This window comes from Numida meleagris, chromosome 1, assembly GCF_002078875.1.
Source record: "Numida meleagris isolate 19003 breed g44 Domestic line chromosome 1, NumMel1.0, whole genome shotgun sequence".
NCBI lineage: Eukaryota > Metazoa > Chordata > Aves > Galliformes > Numididae > Numida > Numida meleagris.
The window spans coordinates 7141510-7157295 of NC_034409.1; the positions used below are offsets into that span (position 1 = coordinate 7141510).

The window sequence follows — 15786 nt, forward strand, 5'->3', positions numbered from 1 at the left end:
TGTGTGCAATGTGTCCTTCCAGTGAGGCTGATGGAAGCAGCGATGGAGGTGCCCTCTTTACCACAGTGGTGATGGAGCACTGGCATGGGGTGCCCATGGAGTTTGTGGATATCTCTCCTTGGAGATTTCAGCCCACGTGGACATGGCTCTGAGCAACCTGCTGTAGATGATCCTGCTCTGAGCAGGTGGTTGGAAGAGACGATCTCCAGAGGTCCCTTCCAGCCTCAGCCATCCTGTGGTTTTGTGATTATGAACACATGTCCTGACCATGGCCCAGAGTGACTGTAACTCACTCTGTGTACAGCTGGTCTCTTAACACATCTGCTCCTGGACCTGCACTTACCCTCACAGTATCGACAGCTTTCATTTTGCAGGCTGCAAGCTGAGTACATCTATTCATTTTATATTTATTTTACCAAGCAGACAAAAATGCATTGGCCAGATTTACAGATTCAATGCTTTTCCTTTATCCAGTGAGGCAGATGGACCAGGTTCCCAGCTGCCTCATGCCCCTAGGTGACTCATCTGCATCTGTTAGCTGCTCCTGACTCAGATAGGACTTAGGGTGGTGACCTGTACAGTAGAAACCTCTCATTTTCTTAGTCTGCTCCCTCTCAGGCATATTTTCCAACCGTAATCTCAAGAATGAGGTTAAAAAGGCATGTGCAAGAGCACAGATTTGTAAGTATTGGCTTCTGTATAAATTATTTGATTGGCCCTTACAGCAGGGCTGATGGTTAATCTGACTCCCTGGTTGTGGGAACAGCAGGTGACCTGGCACAGCCCAGGCTGCATTGAGTCTTAGGGAGTTATCAGTATTTACTGACTGTACATTACTTATGGAGCTCATCTTTTTTTCAGCTCTCCAAGACATGTCCTGCAGTGCATGTTCCATGACTCTGAATTATGTCCCATTTTTCTCTTGTGGTTAAGGCAAGTGAGTTGTTTGGTTCTGCCTGAAAAAGTAGTTCACATCCCAGCACTTGCTTCTTACTAAGCAAGTTGTCCTTATACATGATTTTTGGAACCAAAACCAAAGGTTATGCCACCAAAAATATCCGAACTGTACAACAGGAGGAAGAGCTGCAGAAAATCCGCAAACCTAAAAATGAACCATAGAATCATAGAATAACCAAGGTTGGAAAAGCCCTGCAAGATCATCCATTGCAATCGTCCACCTACCACCAATAGTTCTCACTAAAACAAGTCTTGCAACACAACGTCTAAATGTTCCTTGAACACCTCCAGGGTTGGTGACTCCACCACCTTCCTGGGCAGCCCATTCCAGTGCCTGACAACTCTTTCAGAGAAGCAGTATTTCCTAACAAGAACATGAGTTCATGTTTAGGCAAGAGATTGGACAAGAGATGTCGTAGGTGTCCTTGTTCATTGCAGGGGAGATGGACTAGATGACCTCTAAGAGCCCCTTCCAGCTCAAACAGTTCCATAATTCCATGATTCTGTAAGGCTCAGGATGATCCCAGCTCGTATGGAGCTGGATTAACTGGACCAGACTGGAGTGATGGGACAGTACGCACAGACACAGTGCAGCTATAGCCAAACTTAAGAGCATCAGATAGCTCTGGCTGCTGCTTGCAGTCATTTCCCTCCACAGCTTAACAATGCCGTGGCCTTGTGCTCATCAGGTGCAGAAGCAGTGTATAGAATGCTCTTTGAAGCGCCTCAGCAGCTGCAACAGCTTCCTGCTAAATTAAAGGAAAATACTTCAGTCTCCTGTGTGCTGCTCAAGTGCGCGCACAGCAACAAATTTTACAGAGCTCAAAATCCCCACACAGATTTCGTGTATTCATTCAAAAGCCTTAGGGAGCACGAGTCCTGCTTTAACAGCAGGAACACAAAGAACCTCTTCTCTGGGAGTGGAGAGTTTTCTTTAACGTGTGAGGGAAACAAAGCCAACACACCACTCATTTGAGCTCTTTCCCTACTGGGACGCAGGATTACTCTGCAGCAGTTCGCTAAGTGCTCAGCCTTAAGGAAGAGTGATTTTGAGTATTCAACGCTCCCCAACAGAGCCGGATAGGCAGCCTCCTCCCTGCACCCAGATGGCACCCATTTGTCCTAGTACCAGCCCGCAGCTGAGTTTGTACCCTAAGATAATTCCACTTTATTTTCCTCTCTTGATGAGACTAGCAGGAAGGCTAATTAAACCCTCTGAACTGTTGCCGTTATTCATCGTTCCCTATAATATAAGCAAACTCTCTCTTGCATTTAAGATCAAGTTCCCTATAAATATCTGCCCTGTGCCTTTGCCTTCATGCTCAAAACATTTCACGCAGCAAATGCAATTAATTTCCTTGCAAGAACCTCCGAACAGCGTGATCAAAGTTCTCCGCTAATCCCCGGCAGAAAGCAACGCTCGGTCCGCGAGCAGAACGTGCAACCCAGCCCCGCACCGCTGCACCAGAATTTGGGGAAACAGCACGCCCTAGTGTTCCTTCTGCTTCTTGCTGCCTCCTGATGCCGAATGGCGCATCCCCACCAACGCTACCCCTACTGGGCTCCCAGAAACACAAGATTTCTTTCTCCAGTCTCAGTTTCTTCTCTCCACTACCAGTATTTCCACACCAAACCATGTCCCTCAGTGCCACTTCTATCCTTTTCATGAACACCTTCAGGGATGGTGACTCCACCACCTCCCTGGGCAGCCTGTGCCATTGCCAGCCACTCTTGGAGAAGAAGCTTTTCCTAACATCCAACCTGACCTTCCTCTAAGGGTTATGCCTCTCTGCCTTTGGCACATCTTGCTTCTTTGTCCAAACAAGAAAGGCGTTACACAAGCCTGTACAGCTTGAATGGATTCATGATCAACATGGGCATAGGAAAGTCTTCTTGCATTTGGTTTTGCCAGCCTTGACTTAAACATCGGTAACAGGGTTGTCATATATAAAATAGGTCTTTTCTATAAAATGAATTCTACAGAAAGTTGCTTCTCCAGCAAGCTGGTTTAGCTCAGCATCTTTTCAGCTAGAGCCCATCAACCTAAAACCTTGTACACTGATAGTACATGTTTGCAGTGGCAGAACTGCCCACGCACATTCTGTTATGAGCATGACCTCAGAGAAATGATCCAAGCATAAACACCGTGATGTGAACATGCAAGACAAAGTCTGGATCTGCTCTGCTCTGCTATCACTTATATAGCCAGAAAAAAAAAACAAACAGGGTAGTGTAGTGAGTAGCTCCAGACAGACCTTAAGACATGCATCTGCTTTTGACCAGGTCTGTTTTTCATCTGTTCACAAAGATCTGTTCTTCTCAAGGCACATCTCCATGCTGGAACAGCCCACCTGACTGTTTGCTGGAGGCTTAGGGCTGTGTGCTTTAACAGAAAGGCACCGGATTTGCAAAGCAGCCCTAGCTGTGCAATGCTGCCCTGAGGAACAGAGTTTCTTCCTGACCTCAGAGTCGATCACTTTATTCCCTGGAGCCTGAAGATGCCCTAGAGTTTTTTGTTGCAGTCAATGTAATTGCAAATGTTATTGCTATTTGAGGAACTCTAACAACAAAGAATGCTCCTTCTAGATGCTCCCTGACCAATGTCTTGATTGGATGCACCATTAGAGAAAAGCCAGATCTCTCTCCTGAACAAATTTAGATACATAGGGTGCTGTAAGAAACTGCTTGTGATTTTCTCTATGGGCAAACCGTAAATAGTTTGTGGACACTGGCAGACTTGGGAAGGAAAGGGCATGTTGGTTTGCAGATCATCATGGTCATAATGATTGCTGTGTTTGTTATTTAGAGAAGGAGCAAACAGGGATAGAGCTAGTATCTGGGCAGAGCTCTCTCAAATATGCTGCAGGGCCACAGGTTTGGCAGAGGATATCCGTGCTACACCTTGTGTGGCATGGGAGTTGTGTGTGATGGAGCCGTATTATCCAACCCAGCTGCCAATCCTCTGGAAAGGGATGCCGACCCATCTTTGTACTGGCAAGACTTTATCCTCCATTGTATAAACACAGAAGCGAATAATCAAACCTCAAAGCAAGACACAGCTTGTCCAACCTTTCATCCAGGCTGGAAGCAGCAGTGCTTTGACAGCTCCACACCACAGAGCCCCGGATGCAGGAGATCTGAGTCAGCCACCAAACTGGAAGAGCGGATGGCCTGGCAGCAGATAAAACGCTGACTCCTTATCTATTGCCCACACCATCTGGGAACCTCTCTCCTTGCCTTCCCAACCCTAATTATTTTTACTGCTTGATCTCAAGAGGTGTTTATGGCATGAACCACAACCAGGCAAGCCTGCTGTTTCTTGCCCTCTTGCTGGTAGCTGGATTTCAGCCACTTTATTACCATCTTCACCTGTGAATCAGATAATTGCTCATGTGATCCCAGAGTATTAGTCCTGCTTGCATCGTCGCAAACATTTGGACATTCCAATTTTAAGGGGATTATATGCAAAGCAGAAGAGAGATCAGCCGTGCCTTTAATGCTTCCCCCTGGTCTCTCATTTCCCTGGGGACAACTCTTTTATCTCAGGGCGCCTTGGAGAGAAATCGGCAATTCAACTACACTATTTTTTTGGCCTTTCATTTCAGATACTTATTCCTGTTTGATCATGTCATGCAGCAACTCACAGAAAAAGAACGAAATTGCTCCCAGTTTCAGATGCCAATTTCTTGCTAAAGCAAAAGCAGACTGCACTCTTTTGTTTGCTCTATCCTTATTTTACTCACTCCTTCAACCTGTCAGTCTTGAGGTCTGTCCCTCTGAAATCAGACTTCAATCTATTTTAGCTGTGAGTTCACAGTTTCTGACCTGGTTTAGCTTTAATCTCATGCTGAAATCCAACTGATGGGCTTCACTGTAAGAAAGAGTAGAAGAGGTATGTCTAGAAGGCAACTTGAGCCTGGCTCCAAGCATCCTTCCTGCAGGCCAGATTCATGGGAGCAGATCTTTTCTTATGTTGGTGATGCAGAAATGAGGCTGTAGATCCATGCTATAATGATGAATCCTAAGCAAATAATCTATAGTTAATAAATCTGGCATACTAAATGTGTCAGCTCAAACTTGCCTTCAGCCCAAATTGCAGACAAGCATGGAGCCCAGCCATATTCCATCCAACCGCATCCATCGGGGATGGTGATCTGCAAATGCTGCAACCATGCGTCCACCAAGTCCAAGAAAGTGGCTTTGAATGTTCCAGTGTGAGTCTTGACGTGCAGAGGGAAGGTAGAGGTGTGGGTACATAGTGCTGGGCTGGGAGGATGCTCATGACATATGCTCTGCTCTGTGAGAGAAGCTTAGCCAAGTACAAACCCCATCAAAACTCTCTGCTGAATCAGGGTCTCAATGCTGGAAAAAAAAACAAGTTTGTTAATTACTGCTGTTACTGATAAATCTCTAAGTGAAGTAAAAATTATAAGGCAAGTAATTTATTTTATGTGCAGATTGTATCTATTTTAATGAGTTCCAAAAATAGAGCTTTAAAGCGGTGGCTTTAAGCTCTGACGTTGCACAGGGTTTTTTTCCATGTGAAATTTTCCAGGGTGTTTAGTGAGGCTTTTCTTCCTCAGAGATAGAGAATTTTTTTTTGTGTTGCCATGCACTGAAGTGTACCCACGGGTTGAATCTCACTTGACTGGCCAATCAAGAACTTGGGTTGTTCATCATGGTTCTTCTCATTCAAGCCTTAATCCTGCATTGCTAGGAAAAGGGATTGTGTCAGGGTGCAGAGGTACCTGTACGATACCAGGCAATTCCATCCCCATCACCAGTTTTCATGCTCTTAAACAGGAGACATACCTGCCTCAATTCCACATCCAGCCTAAGAAATGGTAAAACACATGGCTGTGTGACTTGGAGCCCTTCTCTGACATGCCACTCGGCTGTACCAGTAATGCCTTGCGCTGCCAGTCTGCAGGAGTTTGTTCAGTGCAAAATGGTGTAGAATCAGAACAGAATCATAGAATGACCAAGGTCGGAAAAGACCTCTAAGATCACCCAGTCCAACCGTCCACCTATCACCAATATTTTCCACTAAACTAGAATCGTAGAATCATAGAACATCCTGGGCTGGATGGGACCCATAAGGATCATCAAGTCCAGCTCCTGGCTCCACACAGGACCACCTAAAAATCAGAAACCATAAGTATTAGGAGACTCCCATTAACACTGCCACTTTACAAGGGGCACAGAGATATGTTCAACCTCAGAGTAGATATGTTCAGCCTCAGAGATCGAGCCACTGCTGCCATGACCCACAAGAGAAGACAGATGTGCAGCTGGAGGGTTGCTTCACTACCTCTTGGTGGAAGATCCCAACAGGTTTGGTCCTCAAGAGCTGACATGACCCCTCTGGAATCAAAGCTCTTTGGTTATTGGCAGAGACTGTAGGCGAGTTCCGTGGGGCCAGGGGAAGGGGGAAGGGATGCTGTGATAATGCAGACTGCTCTATCTGCATGGTGTCTGGGGATTTCTGGATGGGCATTCCCCGTGCAACTTTATTAATATAATCAAGGCCAGGACTTATTTCGAGCTCATCCAGTCATTGCAAAGGGACTGATTACAGGCTGCTCTCCTGGGGCATTATTTCAGTCTGGGACTTGACGGTGGAGTAAAAATAGCACGGCAGCTTCACCGAGGAGGTATTCCTTTGTGACAAAGAAGTTAAAGCCCATGTCGAGGCCTTGCTAATTGCTCAAATTATTGCTACTGTTAACAGGGCAGCAAATTATGTCAGAGAGCCTTTTAGTAGTCATACTACTCCTGCTACAAATGATATAGTCCTGGATTAATGCTGACAAAAAATAATAACAAGTGGACACATCAATAAAATCTGAATGCTGAGAATAAACACCAAATTAAAAGCAAACAACACCTGAAATATTGACTTTGGCAAAGTAATGATTCTAAGAGGAAGAGGAAAATGTTACAGAGAGGAGATTAAGAATGCAGTTACGCTCAGGGCAACTTTTACCAAGTACATTGAAAAGAGAGCTCAGCCCTAGTTGCATGCATACAAGTTCTGGTGTGCAGTGATTCAGCTGCAAAGGTTTTCTCCTGACAGTGTCTATAGGAGGTGAAGGAGAAGAGATCCCAAGAGAAAGATCCCAAGACTTGAATGCTGGAAATACCCTCTCTTGATGATACTGGAATGCTAAATATCACTAACTCATCTATTTCACCTTGTTGGATGGAATTCTCCTTGTGTTTTCAGTGGATTCAATGGATCAGGACAGAGATAACGACATTTAATAGCAGTAATACAGTCATTCCCCTTCAGAGGAGCAGGATGGTTTCCCCATTTTATAGTTATGTAACTGGGACTGAGTGATGAGGAGAGCTTTGCCTGGGTAAATGAGGTCAGAGACAACAACAGGAATGATGCCTGTCAAACTCTAGCTCTTCTTTTTCCATGGGACAGACACTTGCTCCTCCTTGTTCATCCACTGATGAATTTAGGCTGGTATACCAACTATAGATTATAAGGGCCTGGCTGATTTCTCATTTACTTTAGTAAAATCAGAACTAACTTTACAATAACAACAACAAAATCTGACTTATACTGTGTTACATCCAATCCAAGTGGAGATTCAACTTCACATTTGCAGTTTCCCCTCCCTTAGCTCTGGAAGGACTGAATTTCCACGTCCTATCCCAGGAAGTCTGATCTGAGTGATGAACCCTCTCCCTCCAATTCCCATCACTGCTCGTGCCACAAGGTATTCAGTTCACCTTAGGCAGTTCTCTTAATTACACTGTTGTCTTCTGTCTTACGTAATCAGAGATTTATAATGTAAAAGTTACCAACAGTAACTTCCTCCCTATACGTATAAATCTGTAGAGTCAGATGCATAGAAACATAGAATATCCTGAGTTAGAAAGGACCCACAAGGATCAGTGAGTCCAACTCCTGGCTCCACGCAGGACCACCCAAAATTCAAACTTCTCTCTGAGAGCGGTGTACAGATACTGTTCTCTCAGGTCCTGTCTCTGTCAACAGGGAGGTCAGTGCTTGCCTCTCTATTCCCCTCGTGAAGGAGCTGTAGGCTGCCATATCTGAATGGTATCCAAATACCAAATCAGGGAACAGCTGTGGCCAGGTTGGGGAAAAATGTAAATAGGGACAAGTTGTTTATTTTGGTAGAAAGCTGAACAGGAAAAAGGGAGGTATAAGGGCACCTGGCAGGCTTTGGGAAGGCAAGGCCCAGGAAAGGTTGACTGCCGGGTAGCCCTAGTGTGCATGCAGAGCATAATGCAGGTTCTGGGTGTAGTGCTGTGGTGCTGGACAGGCTTCCTGAGAGTGACAGCACAGAGCAACAGGTTCTGATGTCACAAAGTCATGGTGTGTGAAACCACCTCATGATCCTCCACGGCAATGCTCACAGCAGCAGCAGCAGCGAGGGGAGCAGCTCTTCAGCTTCCCCCAGTTCACTGCAGTGTGAAGAACATGGCCATGGAGGAGGCACGGTCAAGTTCCATCTGACACAACATGAGATCTGTTGTGGTCTACGTGATTCCATATAACCACACATCCTGCCTCAGATGCATCCTCCAGTGAACCATGAGGAAACTCAGCTGCTTGCTATGTGGGAGGCTTAAGAGTTCCATCAAACTTTCAGTGCAGGTAGATGACTCCCAGAATTTTGAGAAATCTGCTAAAACAACTTGAGAGTACAGTAGGAAGTATGATCTTACACTTGACCACATCTAGCTTGACCACATATATGTGAGTAGTAAATACAAGTAAACCAACATAGACTGGGAAAACGATCCCTTTGCAAACACTGCGAACTCTGGCTCCAGGACAAACAGACCTGTCTCTTCAATAATGGCCAGGGGAGGTATATGATATGATAGACTGAACTGATATGAAGATCAGGTACAAGTGCAGGTTGCTTAGTATTGCTCCCACACATTCCTGTAGTGTCACAGCTGGGATAAATCAGAGCCTGAGCAATCATAGTGCAGTGAATCCCACTACCAAATCAATGTGAAAAGGTTTCTTCCACTAACAAATGCCTTTATCAGCATTAATCAGGTGAGAAGTCCATCTTTATTTGTTTTGTGCCATCCAGAGACTTGAATCTGGGCTACAAAACATATATGAACATGCTGCACTAAAGATGCTATGACCTAAAGCACAAGTGGCACATGGGATGCACATGGGATCCAGAGCCCGAGAGAACCCCTGTAGTCATTTTCATAAACTTGCTACTTTGAAATCCAACTTAGTGCCATGGGCTATATGCTCCCATCCTCTGATGGATGACCTCATCCCAGGAAACGAGTAGTAATAAACGCATTCTCAAGCGTAAGAGTATGAGTAACTCAGAGACTGACCATATTGGGATGAGGGAGTTTGTAGGTATTCCTTTGGTGTGCGCTGGGGGGATAGGCAGCACCATGATGATAATCTTGTGGAAGAACCTCTAATAACTTGTGCTCTATTTTACAAATCCTCTACCAAATGGTGATTTTTGGTCTCTTTGGAAGGTACTGGATTCTATAATCTCATTAGCAAGTAGCAGGCTATGTTCTTGTCTTCCTACATGGCCACCTGAAGGCATTTGGAAAACTGCTGTTTGTAAAGAGAATAGAAGGAAAATGCTGATATTATCCATTTCTGGATTGTATTCTCAGTTCCCTGGTAGTTTTCCATGGATTCCTTTTTAATTGGAATATTAAAATGCACCACATGTCTCTTTGCTTCCTAAACCAGTGCAATCAACAGCTGAAACAATCCTCGCTGCAAAGGCCAGTGGCTTTGCAATAATTAGCAGCAGAGTCTTGCAGAAGATGCAACAGTCCACTGCTTGCAGTAACCTTATTTTAACTTACTTAATCTTCTTAGTGAGGTGTAGATTACATTACCTCAAACCAACCTTGAAAGCTCCTAATCAGCCACATCAATAACACGAACATTGCAGGCAATTCACTGCTCTGGTCTTACTAAGCTCTGCAGTAGCAAATTAACGTGGCACAGCTGGTGCTTTCAAAAGCCTTACATTTGAAGTAACTGATACAGATTTGGAGTCCCTGCTGGGTTGAGCAGAAGATGTCTGTTCATGCCCAGGACTAGAGGGTCTGATATTATCAACACTGGTGTCATTGCTGGAAGTTCATTTTTTTCCTCTTACTTTAAACAAATCCAAGCACTGGTGTTACTTGTTTGTAGTAATTTTAAGAGGCTTAATAGCAATGAGATTGAAAGATTGCTGGGACCTCCTGGGAATGCATCTCATGATTTCAAAACAAGCATATGTAAGAATTGCTAGGATTAAAACATTTATTTCATTATCACAGCTTCATTTAAAGTGGGCATATGGAGCAAAAGGGAAAAATTTCTCATTCCCTGTTCTTGCCCTGGAAAATCATGGGAACATCTTCCTTGATGTTACTGAGGCTCTATGGACCTTGCACAGCCAACCTCTAGAAAGAGTCAAAATACATTTGGGGGCTGTTACTTCCATTAAAGCAAGGTTGATTTTCTGTAACTGAAAATGACATTGTGCTGTTCATCTGTATGACACTTCAATGTCCCGCAGAAATGGAAGGATAATGAAAGGTGATAAAATCTGTGCTCAGTGTTACCTAACTTGTAAATCTACTCAAGCAGCAAATATTTCATTTGAAACCGCACTTTAGAAGGAACTTTCCAGTCTAAATAAATTCCAAGGGCTATAATGAAACCAGAGGTAATTGGGCCTTGCCAGGCTATTTCTGTTGGTAAGAGAAATTGATATGAGAAACACAGCCTTGGATCCTGGATCCATTCTGCCACAATTAGACATTCTGTCACCCAAGTGTGAAATGATTAGCCCTGACCAGATCACTCAGTCCTCATAAAATACAAGTTCAAATTTCCCTCGAAAGGCAGTGGAGTAGGGCCTCTCCTGAAACCTTTGTAGGTAGCACCCTCCAAGTAAAGGAACTCCTCTTCCAGTTTTAACCCCTTGCTATCTGTTATGGATGCTGGTTGTGATGTGAGAGATCCTTCTCTACTCCCTTGGAGGATGGATTTTCCCTTGGCCATGATGAAAGAATTGTGAATACCGCAAGACGTTAAGAAGGAGTTTTGCCTTTAATTTGGAAACACAGGAGACAGATCCGTGTTGTTGTATTCCAGACTTTGGTCCTTTGAATAAGTATTAGATCATCGCTAAATTGGATTTTAATGACAGTAGGTGGTTATCTGCAGCTTAGCAGACCTCCTTTTCTGCTGCTCCAGTGAGTTCTCATTGCAAGGTTTTCCTTGGCTTTCTTTCTCAACACTAAAATGTGAAATGCCATTCAAGTCTCATGTTTGCATCTGGGAGATCACCTGATGTTCTGTGGGTACCTCTGGTTTTATAGCATAGAGGGGTTGGACTGCTCCTTTGTGGGATCTGGTGTGAGAGCTGGGTAGAAAAAAATCCCTTTCAGAGAGAATGTTGAGGGCTTAACTTTAGATTCTGTTGTATTTCGGCAGGAAATGAAAATTGTGAAACCTCTGGCCCTTCCTACAGGAGCCTGGAGAGGAGGAGTCCCCAGGTCAGCACTGCAAGGCCTGCCTGGGCTTTCAGCTAATCCTCAGGCCCTAATCCCCCTGTCACTCTCCTTGCCACTGCCTGGCCTGGGAAGCCTCCTGCAGAGATTTTTGTTAAAACAAACATATACTGACAAATTCTGGCCTTGACAACCTGCCATTTGTGACAGCACATCCCATAGTGACTCCTGCTCAGCTCTACTCAGCCTGCTTTGACAGTGTCTATGGGGAACTGGCAGGGAAATGTCTCCTAGCAGTTATTAGTAACTTCTAGTCCAACACAGCGAGCAGTTGTCTTTGTCCCAGACATCACTGCCTGCTGTCTGACAGGGCACTGCATTCCCCAGGCACAGTGACTTGGCTCATGGGTGCTGCCATCAGCTGTTGTGCCACCAGGGAAGGAGAGCACAGGAGTAGCCAAGTGCCCATCTTCAAATGTCTCCCATCCCTGGAGACACCCAAGGTCAGGCTGGATGGGGCTCTGACCACCCTGGTCTAGCTGTAAGTGTCCCTGTTCATTGCAGGGGAGTTGGACTAGATGGCCTTTAAGGGCCCCTTCCAACTCAAATGATTCTATGATTCTATGAAATCAAGGGACTTCAGACACTGAGCTGAAGACTTCTCACCCTATCCAAGCAGCAGATGCTGAATGTCTGGCATGCAGCAGGAAAGCCAAACTACTTCTGCTCTGGACCTCCAAATAAATTAAAAAATAGAGCAATGACCCAACAAAATGACAAAGCAGAGGCAGAAGCAAGCTTTTGTATCCCTGCAGAATTGCTGGCAAAGGCAGGAGTGGTCTAGCTGTGCTTTAGCCTGCACAGAATTTTGTGTGCTGAAGAGACACTGTCTGTAAACAAACTCTGGTCTCTTTCAGAAAGCTGCTCCTTCACTAGAATTGCCTTTTATTTTAGGGTGTAATTCTGGGATAAGCATCTTCATCACTGATTTTTCACTAAATCCTTTCCGAAATGTGGTTTCTAACTCATTTCCCTCTACTTACTGCCATCTAGTGAAGCTTGCTGGAAAAACAATCAAGACTTCACTCAAAAAAAGAACCAAAGAAACTAAACCGAACCAAACCATCAACCAACCAACCAACCAACCAAAAATAATAATAATCCAGATTAAAATGAGGAGCATTTATTTTAGGCAACAGTTGTTCCAGACAACTCCTCAGCATGAAGTAGCAAGAAAGACAATGAAATGGGAAGACGCTTTGTAGTTCACATCTGGAACTTTAAAGTTTTTGAAATTTTTAGCAACTCTGCAGAAAAGATTTTAGATCAAAGAGTGGTTTAACCATCTATCTTGCACGATTTTAGCTTGTGTAATCATCTGTGGGCATCCCACCAGTACAGGGAACGTCAGGCTGGACGTTAGGAAATAGTTCTTCTCCAAGAGAGTGGTCAGGCACTGGAATGGGCTGCCCAGGGAGGTGCTGGAGCCACCTACTCCGGAGGTGAAATATTTAGATGTTGTACTGAGGGACATGGTTTAGTGGGAGCTATTGGTGAGAGGTGGATGGTTGCACTGGAGGATCTTGGAGGTCTTTTCCAACCTTGGTGATCCTATGATTCTATGAAAGCCATGGGTCATTTAATTTAGCCAAATGGTATGAGGCTGTGGTGGTGAGGGAGAGCTTCCCAAAAAGTTCCTTTTCTCAAAACAAGTAAGTAAGGAAAATGCAGGTGGGCTCACTTTTCATTTTTGTTTAATCTGTAGAATATGACTGTGGACATCAGTGTGGTCCAAACTCGGTGAAAGATCTCAGTGAGGGATGTGGGCAGCTGAAAGCACAAGCAATTGTGTGCTGAAAGAAAGGGTTGCCCAAGCCAGAGCCACAGCAGCAAATGGCAGGCTGGAAACAAGAGTCCTGTCTGAACAAAGCAGTAATGGTAGCCTGCTAAGGGCTAGAACACACCCAGAATCTCAGTGCCTCAAACACATAAAGAGATATTTGCTATGCAGAGCTCTTTATCAGAAAGCTTTTCTTATTAATGAAGATCTCAGCAAGTTGCATTAAATCATTCAGAGTGTTTTGCTTCTGATATACAAAAAGATATATTTTTTACCACATTTCAGTAAGAAATAGCTAATTGTTAAAGGAACATGACATTTCTAACCAGCACTTGCACTGAATCCACTGCATCTTGAGATTCAAGCTGCAAGTGTACCAACAATCCTCTCCTTGCATGCTGACTGAGGAGTACTGTAGCACCCAAGCAAGGAAACTGGGAGTCCATCTGCTTGAAAAATATACAGTAATACAGTTCCACAAATATTTGTCAGGCTCTTGTTTGGCATATTATGCAACTGTCCAGACTGCAGCAGAGTTATCACAGAATCACAGAATCAAAGAATGGCTTAAGGAGGAAGGGACTTCAAAGATCACTCCAGTCCAAAGCCCCCTGTCCTGGGCAGGATTGCCAACCACTAAATCAGGCACTAGATCAGGTTGCCCAGGGCCCCATCCAATCTGGCATATTATGTGACATATTCCAAAACAGTGGGAAAGGTGAACTTCAAGTATGAACGAAAATGCCAAACGGGAGCAACCTAGCCCCCAGAATGTCAAGAGAGAGTTGAAGGTACTGAGGACCTTCCAGGAGACATCTGTGTGGCCAGATCATGACAGAGGTGGTTGGGAGGCTGGTAGGAGCTCAATAACAGGGGCCAGGGAGAGGAAATGTTCCCCATTTAGCTCTCAGCTTTAAAGACAAGCCCAAGTCTTGAGGTCTTGATACTGAATGTTTTGGGGCCAGGCTTTATCTTTTCTCATCGTCAAGTTAAAGGAAGGGATGGCCATTGCAGTGGAGGAGTGGACTTGCTTTGGATGTTCTGCAAATTGGGCTGAAGCATTCTGGCATTTTTGTTGCTGATTTTGTTTTGTCCTGTTATTTTAAGCAAAGTCAAATGTACTCAGAAATGAGGTTCACAGTAGATGAACACACAGATAAATGGGATTGATGCGAGACAAATGTTCTATGCTGAGTTTCTATGAAACAAGATAGTTAATACTTCTCTAAACCTAGCAGCTATCAGAAATATCATCAGATGGTGAATGGGTTTTGCAAGCTCACTCTGTGTTAGCACTTACACAGAGTCCAGCCATAGCCAAATGCTGTAAACAAAGGCTGAGCCCCATAACTTCTTCCCGTTCCTATAACTTCTCACTGTGGTGTGGTTTTCACATTACAGAGCCACTCAGGACTGAGTCCTTATAGCAGTGCTAACACCACCAGACAGCCTGAGAAAAGCAAACTACTTCTTCAGATGTGGAGCTTTCATTTAGAAATGGCCTCAACACCTAAGGTCTCATTCTGTATGAAGAGTAACCATTCGCTGTGTGTGCGTATTGAGCACAATACCCAATTAAGTACATATAATGCAGTCTCCAGCTTACTGACTTGTACTTCAGGTCCTTAATTACACCAGACTTGATTCCAGTGGTTGAAAATATTGCCCTTTGGTGGGGCCTAAAAGCACCAAAGGGAGCTGCTGCAGCCTGTGCTTCATCCAGATCAATACAGAGGCAAGGGATAATACAATTACTGGTGGATTAAATTGGAGACAATAGCAATATCATGATGTACTGGGAATTTGGAGCATTTCATCATGAGAAAGAGAGGAAAAAACAATGTGATAAAATTGCTTTTGAGAGAAGAGGAACGTCTGCATTCCTGAGATACCTTACAGATACTTTCTCATAGGTTATTAAGGGCACAGTTCGACAACTTCCATTTCTCAGTCTGACCTACCCGCAACAGTCCGTCAGATTTCACCTCATCATTTTTTGCTTTGAGAGAGTATTTCCATTTTGAAATTAACTTAGAGGTAGAACTTCAGTTAATTAGAAAATTCTCCTATTCCCACTGAAACATTTAGAACTGTTCTCTAGGAAATATGTTATAGAAGCTTTCCAAGAGGTTTTCTGTTCCAGAAGCGCTTAAATTATGACCTTTCTGTAAAGCCCTGTCCTGGAAGTAAAATAACAACACATGTTGATTTCTGAAAAGTAACTAAATCTATCTGCAATTTTGGATAGATTTGAATGAACAGATTTATCTCCAGAAAGGTAGAAAAATTAGTAAATATGCTAAAAGGTTTTGCTGCTATAAACAATATGTATTCTTGAGGCTCACTGCTGCCTCTGCAAAAGTGATATTTGAATAGCTTCACAGTGTTCCTTTATGTGGAAGCTGTTATAATGTTTAGAACAACCACCTTTAGTTAAATTGAAGGTCATTGTATTTTCTGATGTGCCAAAAGTTTTCCAAAACATTCTCTTC

The 15786-nt window shown here is 44.0% G+C and overlaps 1 long non-coding RNA gene across 1 annotated transcript in view; it reads right to left on the bottom strand.

The window, feature by feature from the left end:
• The window catches only part of LOC110392608, a 48378-nt gene continuing 37248 nt past the window's right edge, over nt 4657-15786 (bottom strand). The window contains exon 3 of the long non-coding RNA XR_002434504.1: nt 4657-5319. This is a non-coding gene — a long non-coding RNA (uncharacterized LOC110392608). The remainder of the gene's footprint in view (nt 5320-15786) is intronic.